We start from the raw sequence: 9,878 nt of genomic DNA, 5'->3' as shown, positions 1-9,878 counted from the left end.
ATAATATTGTATGTCAACTATAAGTGAATATATATAAATATATATATATATATATATGTGTGTGTGTGTGTGTATGTGACGTGGAGTATAGTGTGGGAGTGGAGTCAAGGGAATTGTAATAGATATGTATGATATTGGGGGGGAAGTGGGGCGGCAGATTGGGGGAGGTGGGTTGTCACCTCGAGGGGAAAAAATATAACTATTGCACTGTGTTGTACAGCTGAAACTAATTCTAAAAAATGTGTATTTCACAATAAAAAATAATTTTAAAAAAAGAGTTCTTATCTTCTAGAGATATATCCTTATATAGTCACAGATTAAAATTTACAATATCTGGGATTTGTTTCTAAATAAGCTAGGGTAGAATTGGGGGAAGCAAGTGAGGGTTTTGATGAAATGAAAATTGGCTGTTAGTTGATCATTACTATAGCTGGGAAATGGGTGCAGGGCAATCCCATTCATTTCAAATTTTAGTTTTCCATAAATATTCAGCTATCCAAATATACATATTTGTCATGGGTCAGTTTCCCCCTGGGAAACAGTCTCTGAGACGGACAAAATTTCCTGTGCAGTGCTCGTAGGAATCAACATCTGTGAGGGAGTGAAGGAAACAGGACTAGGCAGCGGAAAAAGGGCTCATTAGATCCTATGGGGAGCTTTAGGGGTGGGATGACCCTGGGGTGGTCCCGAATCAGGTCAAGAGAACTGGGCCTTTCTATCCTCATTTGACCAGTCCCTGGATATGGACACAACCTGGGCAAAAGAGGGAGTGTTACCTTTGAGCAAGGCAGCAAAGCTCTCCAGCCTAGAGTAAGTCCAGAAACACATTTGTCTATCTGAAGCCAACATTCGCAGCAACCAGGGGAATATGTGAACATGAATAATGATAAATATCGGTCAGTAGGAAAAACAAAACAAAACGTTATTTATTCCATCTGAAGTACAGTGAGTCAATCTTTCATATCCTTAGTAAAGATTTTCTGACAGCAGTATTTTATTTTTGTATGTATTTCAGGAAGTCATCTTTCCTCATTACTCTGTCAGTTACTAGCTTGAGGAAGACATTTCTGTCATTCTATAGAATGGATGCAAGTGAGTGAGGCATGTATGGTTATATGCTTCTTCGGTTGATAATAGCAGATTTCTCTTGAAACCTTCCTTGAGAGGAAGCTATAGGTAGTAAATAAAACACTGGAAATCCCTAAATAGTACCATTAATTAACACATTATTGCAGCCAGTTTTATTTTCTCTTCTGATTCCATCTCACCAGAGCATCTCATCTCACTAAGCCCAGACACAATGGTCTGGCCTCTGTGTGCATAACCAGCTAATGGCTTGTGACCAGAGTGGTTACTCAGTTTCAACAAAGGATCAAACAATCTTTCCTCTCTTCTGCCATAGTACACTTTGAATGAAGAAAATATGCAAGATTTTTTCCAACTCAATAAAAATGTTAGTAGATCCTGAATATCTGAAGTCTTGGTGAGTGTAACTGGAGAGGAGGTGTAAACTATATTTAATAAAATTATTTTAGTTGAATGTACATAGAAAATTATGACTACTAGTCCATACAATCAGTTAGTGGAGAACTAATAATCCTGAATTACTAGAAAGCAGGAAAACTAGCCCTATGTAATTTTAATTTTTCATTCTTATTCAGTGGCATATCAGTGGAGCAGGAGTGATTCTATCTGGGTGCAAGCAGAGAATGTAAAAACATTTTTACATGGACTAAACATCTGTCTGACTTTTATTATTGCTATGTGATGGGGCTGGGAATCTACGCAGGGATAAGGTTCTTCTGCTGAGGTCTCTCTCTCATGTGAAGTTAGCAGATAGCTGGGCTGTGATGGGAGATCTAAGAGAGCTTCACTTACATGTCTGGTGCCTGGTGTTCTTCCACATGTCTTTTTTTTTTTTTTTCTCTTCACATGGTGTCTCCTAATTCAGTGGTATGCTTGAGCTTCTTTACATTCAGGAGTCTGGTTTCCCCAAGCAGATGCAGAAGTTGCCAGTCCTCCTATAGGCTAGACTCAGAACTGGCACATGATTACTTGGCCATATTCATTGGTCACAGTAAGCCACAAGATGAGTCCAGGTTTGAGGGGAGGGAAAATAGATTTCACCTCTTAATATACTTATGGGAAAAGAGGAACTGAACTGATGACATTCATCTTTAGACACTTTTCTAACACAGGTAAAATACTTTAAATCTCACATAAATTTGAGACAAACAAAAAACTAAGAGAATTCATTACCAGAAGACCTATACCATAAGACAAGGTCAAGTAGCATATTTTGCCATGTATAATGTGGGCTTTTTTTGCCCAAATTTGTGAGGGAAAAAATAAGGATGCACATTATACATGGGTAGTACTAATTCTGTATTTATATAAATGTTTTAATTCTCTTATTTATGCTTATGAGTTAAAAATGTAACTCTAGAAATCAATAACAATATCCATATGCAAAATAATACCCGGGAATATGATAATCAGTTTTGTTGAACTTACAACAAACTTGAAATGATGAAGAATTCTTGGCTTTCTATGACGTGTAAATATTGTACATTTGTTACCGGTACATAAAATTTCTTGTACCTTGTATCTGGTCTTGTGTTTTATAATTAGTTGTTACATAAAATTTCTTGTATCATAATATGTTATTATTCCTTTATAATACAAAAAGCAAGTACCTAAATGTAAACAAATAAAAATTTGAATTAAAAAATTAAAACTAAAGATTTTTTTCCCCTGAACGTTTAGGCCAAAAACGTGGGTGCACATTATATATGGGAGCACATTATACATGGCAAAATATGATATTTGCCAATGATACATCCAATAAGGGCTGAATATCCTAAATATATAAGGAACTCATACAACTTAACACAAAAATACAAACAATCCAATTAAAAATGGGCAGTGGATCTGAATAGACATTTATCCAAAGAGAATATGCAGATGGCCAATAAACATATGAAAAAATGACCAACGTCACTAATCACCAGGGAAATGTAAACTAAAACCACAATGAAATATCACTTCACACCTGTCAGAATGGCTATCTACTATGTAAAACAGTATGGAGGTTCCTCAAAAAATTAAAAATAGAACTACCACATGACCCAGCAATTCCACTTCTGGGTATTTATCCAAAGAAACCCAAAACACTAATTTGAAAAGAGAAATGCATCCCTATGTTCATTGCGTTATTATTTATAATAGCCAAGATATGGAAGCAACCTAAGTGTCCATTGATAGATAAATGGATAAAGAAAATGTGGTACATATATACAATGAATATAAGTCATAAAAAGAACGAGAGCTTGCCATTTGTGACAACATGGATGGATCTAGAGGATATTATGCTATGCAAAATAATTCAGAGAAAAACAAAAACCATATGATTTCACTTATATGGGGAGTCTAAAAAACCAAAACAAAACAGAAACAGATCCATAGATAAAGAGAACAAGCTGATGTTTGCCAAAGGAAATGGGGATGGGAGGATGGGTCAAAACAAAACAAAACAAAACAAAACAAAACACCTTTTTCTCAGTTCTGTTGTAGCATGCCTTTTGTTGGGGGGGGGGTAGGAAGGGGGATTAAAGACATTGGAAGCTTCTAACTGATTTTTCAGGTATCACTTTTCCAAATATCAGTGAACAATGTTAATATTTTGGTATTCATTCTCTTTTCTACCATATGCACAGAACAAAGCAGATTTTTATAGCCTCAGATTTTTTTGAAAAAACAAAAAGAAAGAAAAAAAGTCACACAGATGGAAAAGGAAGAAATACAGTGTCTCTATTCACAAGTGATATGATTGTATATGTAGAAAAATCTCAAAGAATCTACAAAAAAGCTCCTAGAATTAATAAATAAGTTTAGCAAGGCCATAAGATAGTATGTCAATGTACAAAAATCAATGATAATTCTATATGCTAGCAGGACTCATAAATTGAAATTTTAAAAAATCATTTACAATAGCACCAAAATTCATTAAATACTTAGGTATAAATCTAACAAGATATATGCAAGATATACTTAAAACTACAAAACAGTGATGAAAGAAGTCAAAGAAGATCTAAATAAATGGACAGAAATACTTGTTCATGGATTGGAAAACAATATTATTAAGGTGTCAATTCTTCCCAGCTTTGAACTACAGATTCAGGACAATCCCACTTAAACTTTCTGTAAAAATTTTTATGGAGTGTTGACAAACTAATTCTAAAATTTATATGGAAAGCAGAAAAGCTGGAATAGCAAAAACAATTTGGAAAAGAAAGTGGAAAACTTACAAAACTTGATTTCAAAACTTATCTTAGACAAATAGTAATCAAGACAGTCTGGTATTGGTGAAAAGATAAACACTTAGATCAATGGAACAGAATAGAAAGTCCAGAAATTGACCCACACATATATGGTCAGTTGATTTTTGACAAAGGTACAAAGTCAACTCAAAAGTAAAAGGATAATCTTTTCAACAAATGGTGATGGGAAAATTCCAACGGTGCTGCAAAAAAGAAGAAAAAAAAAAAGAACTTTTACTCATCCCTTGCCCCAGGTACAAAAGCTAACTGAAAATGAGTCACATAGACCTAATATAAAACATAATACTACAAAATCTCTAGAAAAATATACAGGGAGAAATCTTTGTGACCTTGAGAAGGCAAATATTTCCTACATACAACAAACGCCAAAAGCACAACTCATTAAAAAAAATAAAATCTTGGACTTCATCAATATAAAGAAATTCTCTTTGAAAGGCATTGTTATGAAAAGGAAAAAAACAAGCCCTAGGCTAGAAGAAAATGTTTGTGCCATGCATATCTGATAAAGAACTTATATCCAGAATATATGAAGAACTCTTAAAACTCAATAACAAGAAAACCAATACAATTAAAAATGGGCAAAAGATTTGAAGAGACTCTTTACTGAAAAAGTCATGCTGGTGGCAAATACACACATGAAAAGTGCTCAGAAAAACCTGTTGGATGGATGGATGGATGAATGAATGGATGGATAAGTAAATGAATGTACAAATGAGGTTTGGTCTTCCTGAAGGTATTTCTTATTTGATTAACACTTCGAATTAATTTTGATGATTATTCTAGTAACTAGAGCAAGGGAAATTATTCTAGTACAAACATACATACCAAAGTCATTTAAATATAAATTGTAACATATCTATCTCAGGTCCCTTCTAGTAGGGCAAATAAATTTTAAAAGTTAGCTACATTAAGATAAAAAGTATTTCATAAGGCTGCTTTTATTTCTAATTCAAAATTATGGTATTGTGCCAAGTTTTTTTGAGTCCAACAATTGAGTTGGGGGCCAATTTGATCTGATCCATGTCCTCAGCTTACCAAAGATTTGGCTTAATACAGGAGTGGATTTAGACTCTTTAGATAAGACTACAAAAGTGACAAATTCCCATAAAAAAATTCCTTCCTCACTTAGGCTTTTGATAGATAATCAGCAGCAGTGAGTTCCAGATAATATCACTAGATAAATAGAGTGCAGATTGATATCCATTACTGATTCCAACAAGGACATGTGTCTGAGAAGATCACCCTCCTGCCCCCATCACCATAACTTGACCGTAGTAAGAGTTTCTGCTTTGTTTCAATGCTTACAGTTTATTTCCTCAGCTCTCCTCGTTTACAGGAAGTAGCTAAGAATTACAGTTGCTATTACCTTCTTTTTTCATGAAGACTTATCAGATGATGTCTAGCAGTGTCTGAGATTATGTACTTCTCCCTTGGTCTCTTATTACTTCATATTTTAAATTTTGGGTTGCAACTCATATTATGTCCGAAAAACTAGTCTTTACCAGCCTCATTAAAACATGGGTTTGGGGGTTTGGGTTTTTTTTCTATTTTGTTCTTTCTTTTTCCTAAGTAGAGTAAAGGCTATTGACCTGTTCCTCAGCCAGTTCCAAATGACATCAGTTGACTTTAAACTATTTGTTTAAGAATTCAACAGGTGGTTAGGCCTTTGCATTTATTCATACATTCTGAGTACTATTATAAGACAGCATGTTAAGGTCTCGCTACTGAATTCAGTTTAGCCTGGAGAATAAAATTATGTATAATCCACAGCAGAAGCTCATTTAGCAAGATTCAAAGCTATGCACTACTTGCTGGACAGTTTAGAGGTGGGGTGAAGGTTGGGAGAGCAGGGTGAGTCCAAAGTTGCTTAGTAAAAGAAGCCATCCTCCAAATGTGGGGTCCTCAATGACATCTGTGGATCAAAGTTCAAGAATTTAGTGACTTCCACTAGAAATGATATAAAGTGTTGCACCAAGAATTCTAACTATTGGTGTATTGCCTTTTAAAGCTGCTGCAGACCTTAACATAAAAGGACAGGTGAGCACAAGTTTAACTTGGAAGCATCACCACACTTCATTCAATTTCGCTATAGGAGAATGATCAAGATAGGTACATAGCAATTGAAGTATGTGTCTTTTTAAGGACCAAAAAACAAAACAAAACACAAAAAAATAGAGAAAAATGCAAAGGAGCTACATTTTACAACTTTCAATGGTTATAAGAAATGTACACATGCTAGCTAACCTTATCTAATGCTCTAACATATGTAAGTTTCCTAGAAGTGAATTTCTAGTTCCCTGAATTGCAACTATTATTTGAATTCAACAGACCCCATGGCGAGGTTTCTTCACTGCTAGTATCATGTTCAGCTCTCCTATCAGAAAAGTGGAGATAATGCTAGAACCTATGAAACACAACCTCCTAATGCAGCCATCATTCTTAATTAAAAAAAAATTTTTTTGTAAACCCTTCAGTGCTAGCATGGTGCAGGCCTTAAAAGAGTAATGATCACATTTTTTTTAAGATGATGTTTATATAAATTATGTCATTAAATTAGCATTTGTTCAGGAACTACATTTTCCTGTTAGTAACATTAATATACTTTTCAAAAACTTTTGAATGTAATGAGATTCTCATTAGAATGGGAATATCACAAAAACCCTAGGTGACATGGGATGAAACAAGGTGGATCTGTCTTAAATAAAAATTGAATGTCTGTTATGTGACAGAAACTATAAAGGCAGTTGGAATTAACATTTTAAGTCAAATTTTGATGTAAACTGAAGTATTTGTATAACTAAATTAATTATAAATTACCTTTAAGAACTAGTTATAGAATGGTGACAGACTATATCAGGGTTATTGTCATATGTACTTTTCTATCCAACTAGTTTAATGAGAGAACCAAGTAATATTTTACCCAAAAAATTCTTCATGACTCATTCTCCCTTGAAAAGGACCAATGACATTAAATAAAGCCTTCCGTTATATTTTTTTTCCTTTTTGGAACTTACATAAATTTTATAATTTTTTTGAAAATCACTATTTTCAAATAGAATGTGATAGATGTAAAAAAAAACAAGTTGGGTAACAACAGTTAACGTGGTACTGTTGATATTGGCAGTGAGCCTGAGTATTTCCAAATCCTATTTATTCTTATCTCCACACCTAAATTTTTAACTCTCTCCTTGAATTTTTACATTGCTACTGAAACAACTCTTCATTTTAAAACGAATTTATCCTGTCTTCCTCATGCAAACTGTGCCATAGTTAATCAAAGTGTACGTAAAGGAAAGTTCCTGGAAGTGCCCTAGCTAATAAACGAAGAAGGAGTGATAGAGCTAGAATATCACAATTTTGCAGCCCCTAATGAATCACTGGATATAGGCACTGAGCATCAACTGATGCCTAAACATCACAAAAAGAGTGACAATAAGAAATTATGTGCTTCCTGCTGAAAACACACACTACCATCTATGAAGTAATCTTGCCCAAAAAATTCTAACTTGAATCTGATCAAGCCTCTAGAGCTAGTCCCAAATTTACAAAGGCAAGGGGGTCAGATCACGTGTTAACCTATACCCCGGGGATACAATCAACAAAATCCAGACTGTGTGAAATTCTAGAGTACAAACAGATACTTTTTTTTTTTTAATTTTTATAAGAGTTTATTTGAGCCCAAACCAATGACATATGGCAGGGAGCAAGATCTCAAATGCTCCTCCAAGAAACTAGCATTTCTTGAACTGAGTTGGCTGCAGCTGCAGCAGACATCACATGAGAGTGTCCTGCCAGGCTCCCTAAGGCTGCAGTCCTCAAAGGTAGGGTCTCAAGTCAGGGGCTAATGGCCACTGTGTCAACATGTACATGGATCTCTAGCTACAAGAGTAGGTGAGAGGGATACGTCTTGCATCCAATTACAACCCCTGGCTCACACTCCAGACATACTGGCCACTTTCCTGTGCCTCAAATAAGCCCATTTTTTTCTGTCTCAGAGTGTTTTCATTTGCTGTTTTCTCCATAAAGAAGGATTTCCCCTAGATTTTCTCATGGCTTCATACTGGCCTGTTCTGCCACTGAGATCTCACATCAGCTATCATCCTCTTACAGAGGCCTTTCTTGACCATCCTATCTGAAGTGCCTCCTCCTGCCAAGTCACTCTCTATCATAATACTATTTCTTCATGAAACTTCTCTATCTAAAATTATTTGATTGTATTCTTCCCTCCCATTAAAATATAAGCTTCACAAAAGAAAAGGATCTATCTATATTGTTCAAGGCCTGATTTGTAACAACTAGATTCCACAAAGATCAGCACACCTTATTATTAAAGGGCCAAACTGTAGATATTTGAGGATTTTCAGGCCATACAGTTTCTTTCAGAACTATTCAACTTTGCCATTGTAGCTTGAAAGCCACTATAGACAATATGTAAATGTATGCGTGTGACTGTGTTCTAATAAAACTTTATTTACAAAAGAAAAGGCAGCTGGCCAGATTTGGCCTGTGGCTGTAGTTTGCCAACCCCTGCTCTAGAACATTGTACTAGAACATAGCACTCAGTAAACATGTTTGAGTGAATGAACAGAAATCTCTTTTTACCTTGACAGATACAAGGTAATGATTGTCCACTTGTTACTCCAGTCCAGCCAAATGAAAAACAGATACATACATGGCTTTGACATAAATCCTTAGCCCTGATAATACTGAGTCAAAGGGGCACTGAATTTGTGGAGGTAACCTAGTTGTGCCAGTGTGACCTTGCTTGGCTTTACTCTTCACCTTATTATGTTGGATTTCTAAACTCATAGATACAGAGCTTTCTTTTGACAAAGGCGGAGTATATGGCCAAGGAAAGGATGCAACTTCCAGAGTCTGTTTCTAGAGGGCTGGAGAGGCAGTACCGACAATGAGAACACTGGACAGCGGTCAGGAAATCAGGCTTTAGTGCTATGACCCATTAATTGTTGGTCATCTCTAACTTCTCTGAGATAGACTCTCTTTACCTGTAAAGTACAAAATATATGCGTAAAGTAAGAATCTGGTCTCTAAGACATGATTAGGCTATAATTATGTTATTGTGGCACTTTAACTGATGCACGTGCTCAATGCAGGCATGCCCCACAGCTAAGAAACAGGAGCTGATTCCTGTGTTTGTGTAATCCATACAAGAGAACAAGTCATAAGGGAAGAAAATATTATAAAATCATGTTTTTGGCATATTAAAATATTTTTATTGATAATAAGTTGAAATTCATGTTCTATCTGGTTAGAATGCTAAGTACTATCCCTGTGCTGTGTTTATAGAGGTACAGCCACATCCTTTTTCTATTTAATGAAATATTGGTGGAAAAAAATACTCTCTGGCCATCTCTTTTGTTCCTTTATTGTGACAAGGAGAGCCATAAAATAATATTTTAGGAAATAGATAAGATATAGGTGATTTTTTGAACTGCCTTCTGGCCCTGTAGGTTGATATGTGTTTTTAGATAAAGGTAAAATAACTATTATCAGGCTAAATGGTAGGGGAAAGTAGAG

The sequence above is a fragment of the Hipposideros armiger genome, unplaced genomic scaffold (assembly GCF_001890085.2).
Source record: "Hipposideros armiger isolate ML-2016 unplaced genomic scaffold, ASM189008v1 scaffold_1410, whole genome shotgun sequence".
NCBI lineage: Eukaryota > Metazoa > Chordata > Mammalia > Chiroptera > Hipposideridae > Hipposideros > Hipposideros armiger.
Note: the sequence above shows the minus strand (reverse complement) of the source record.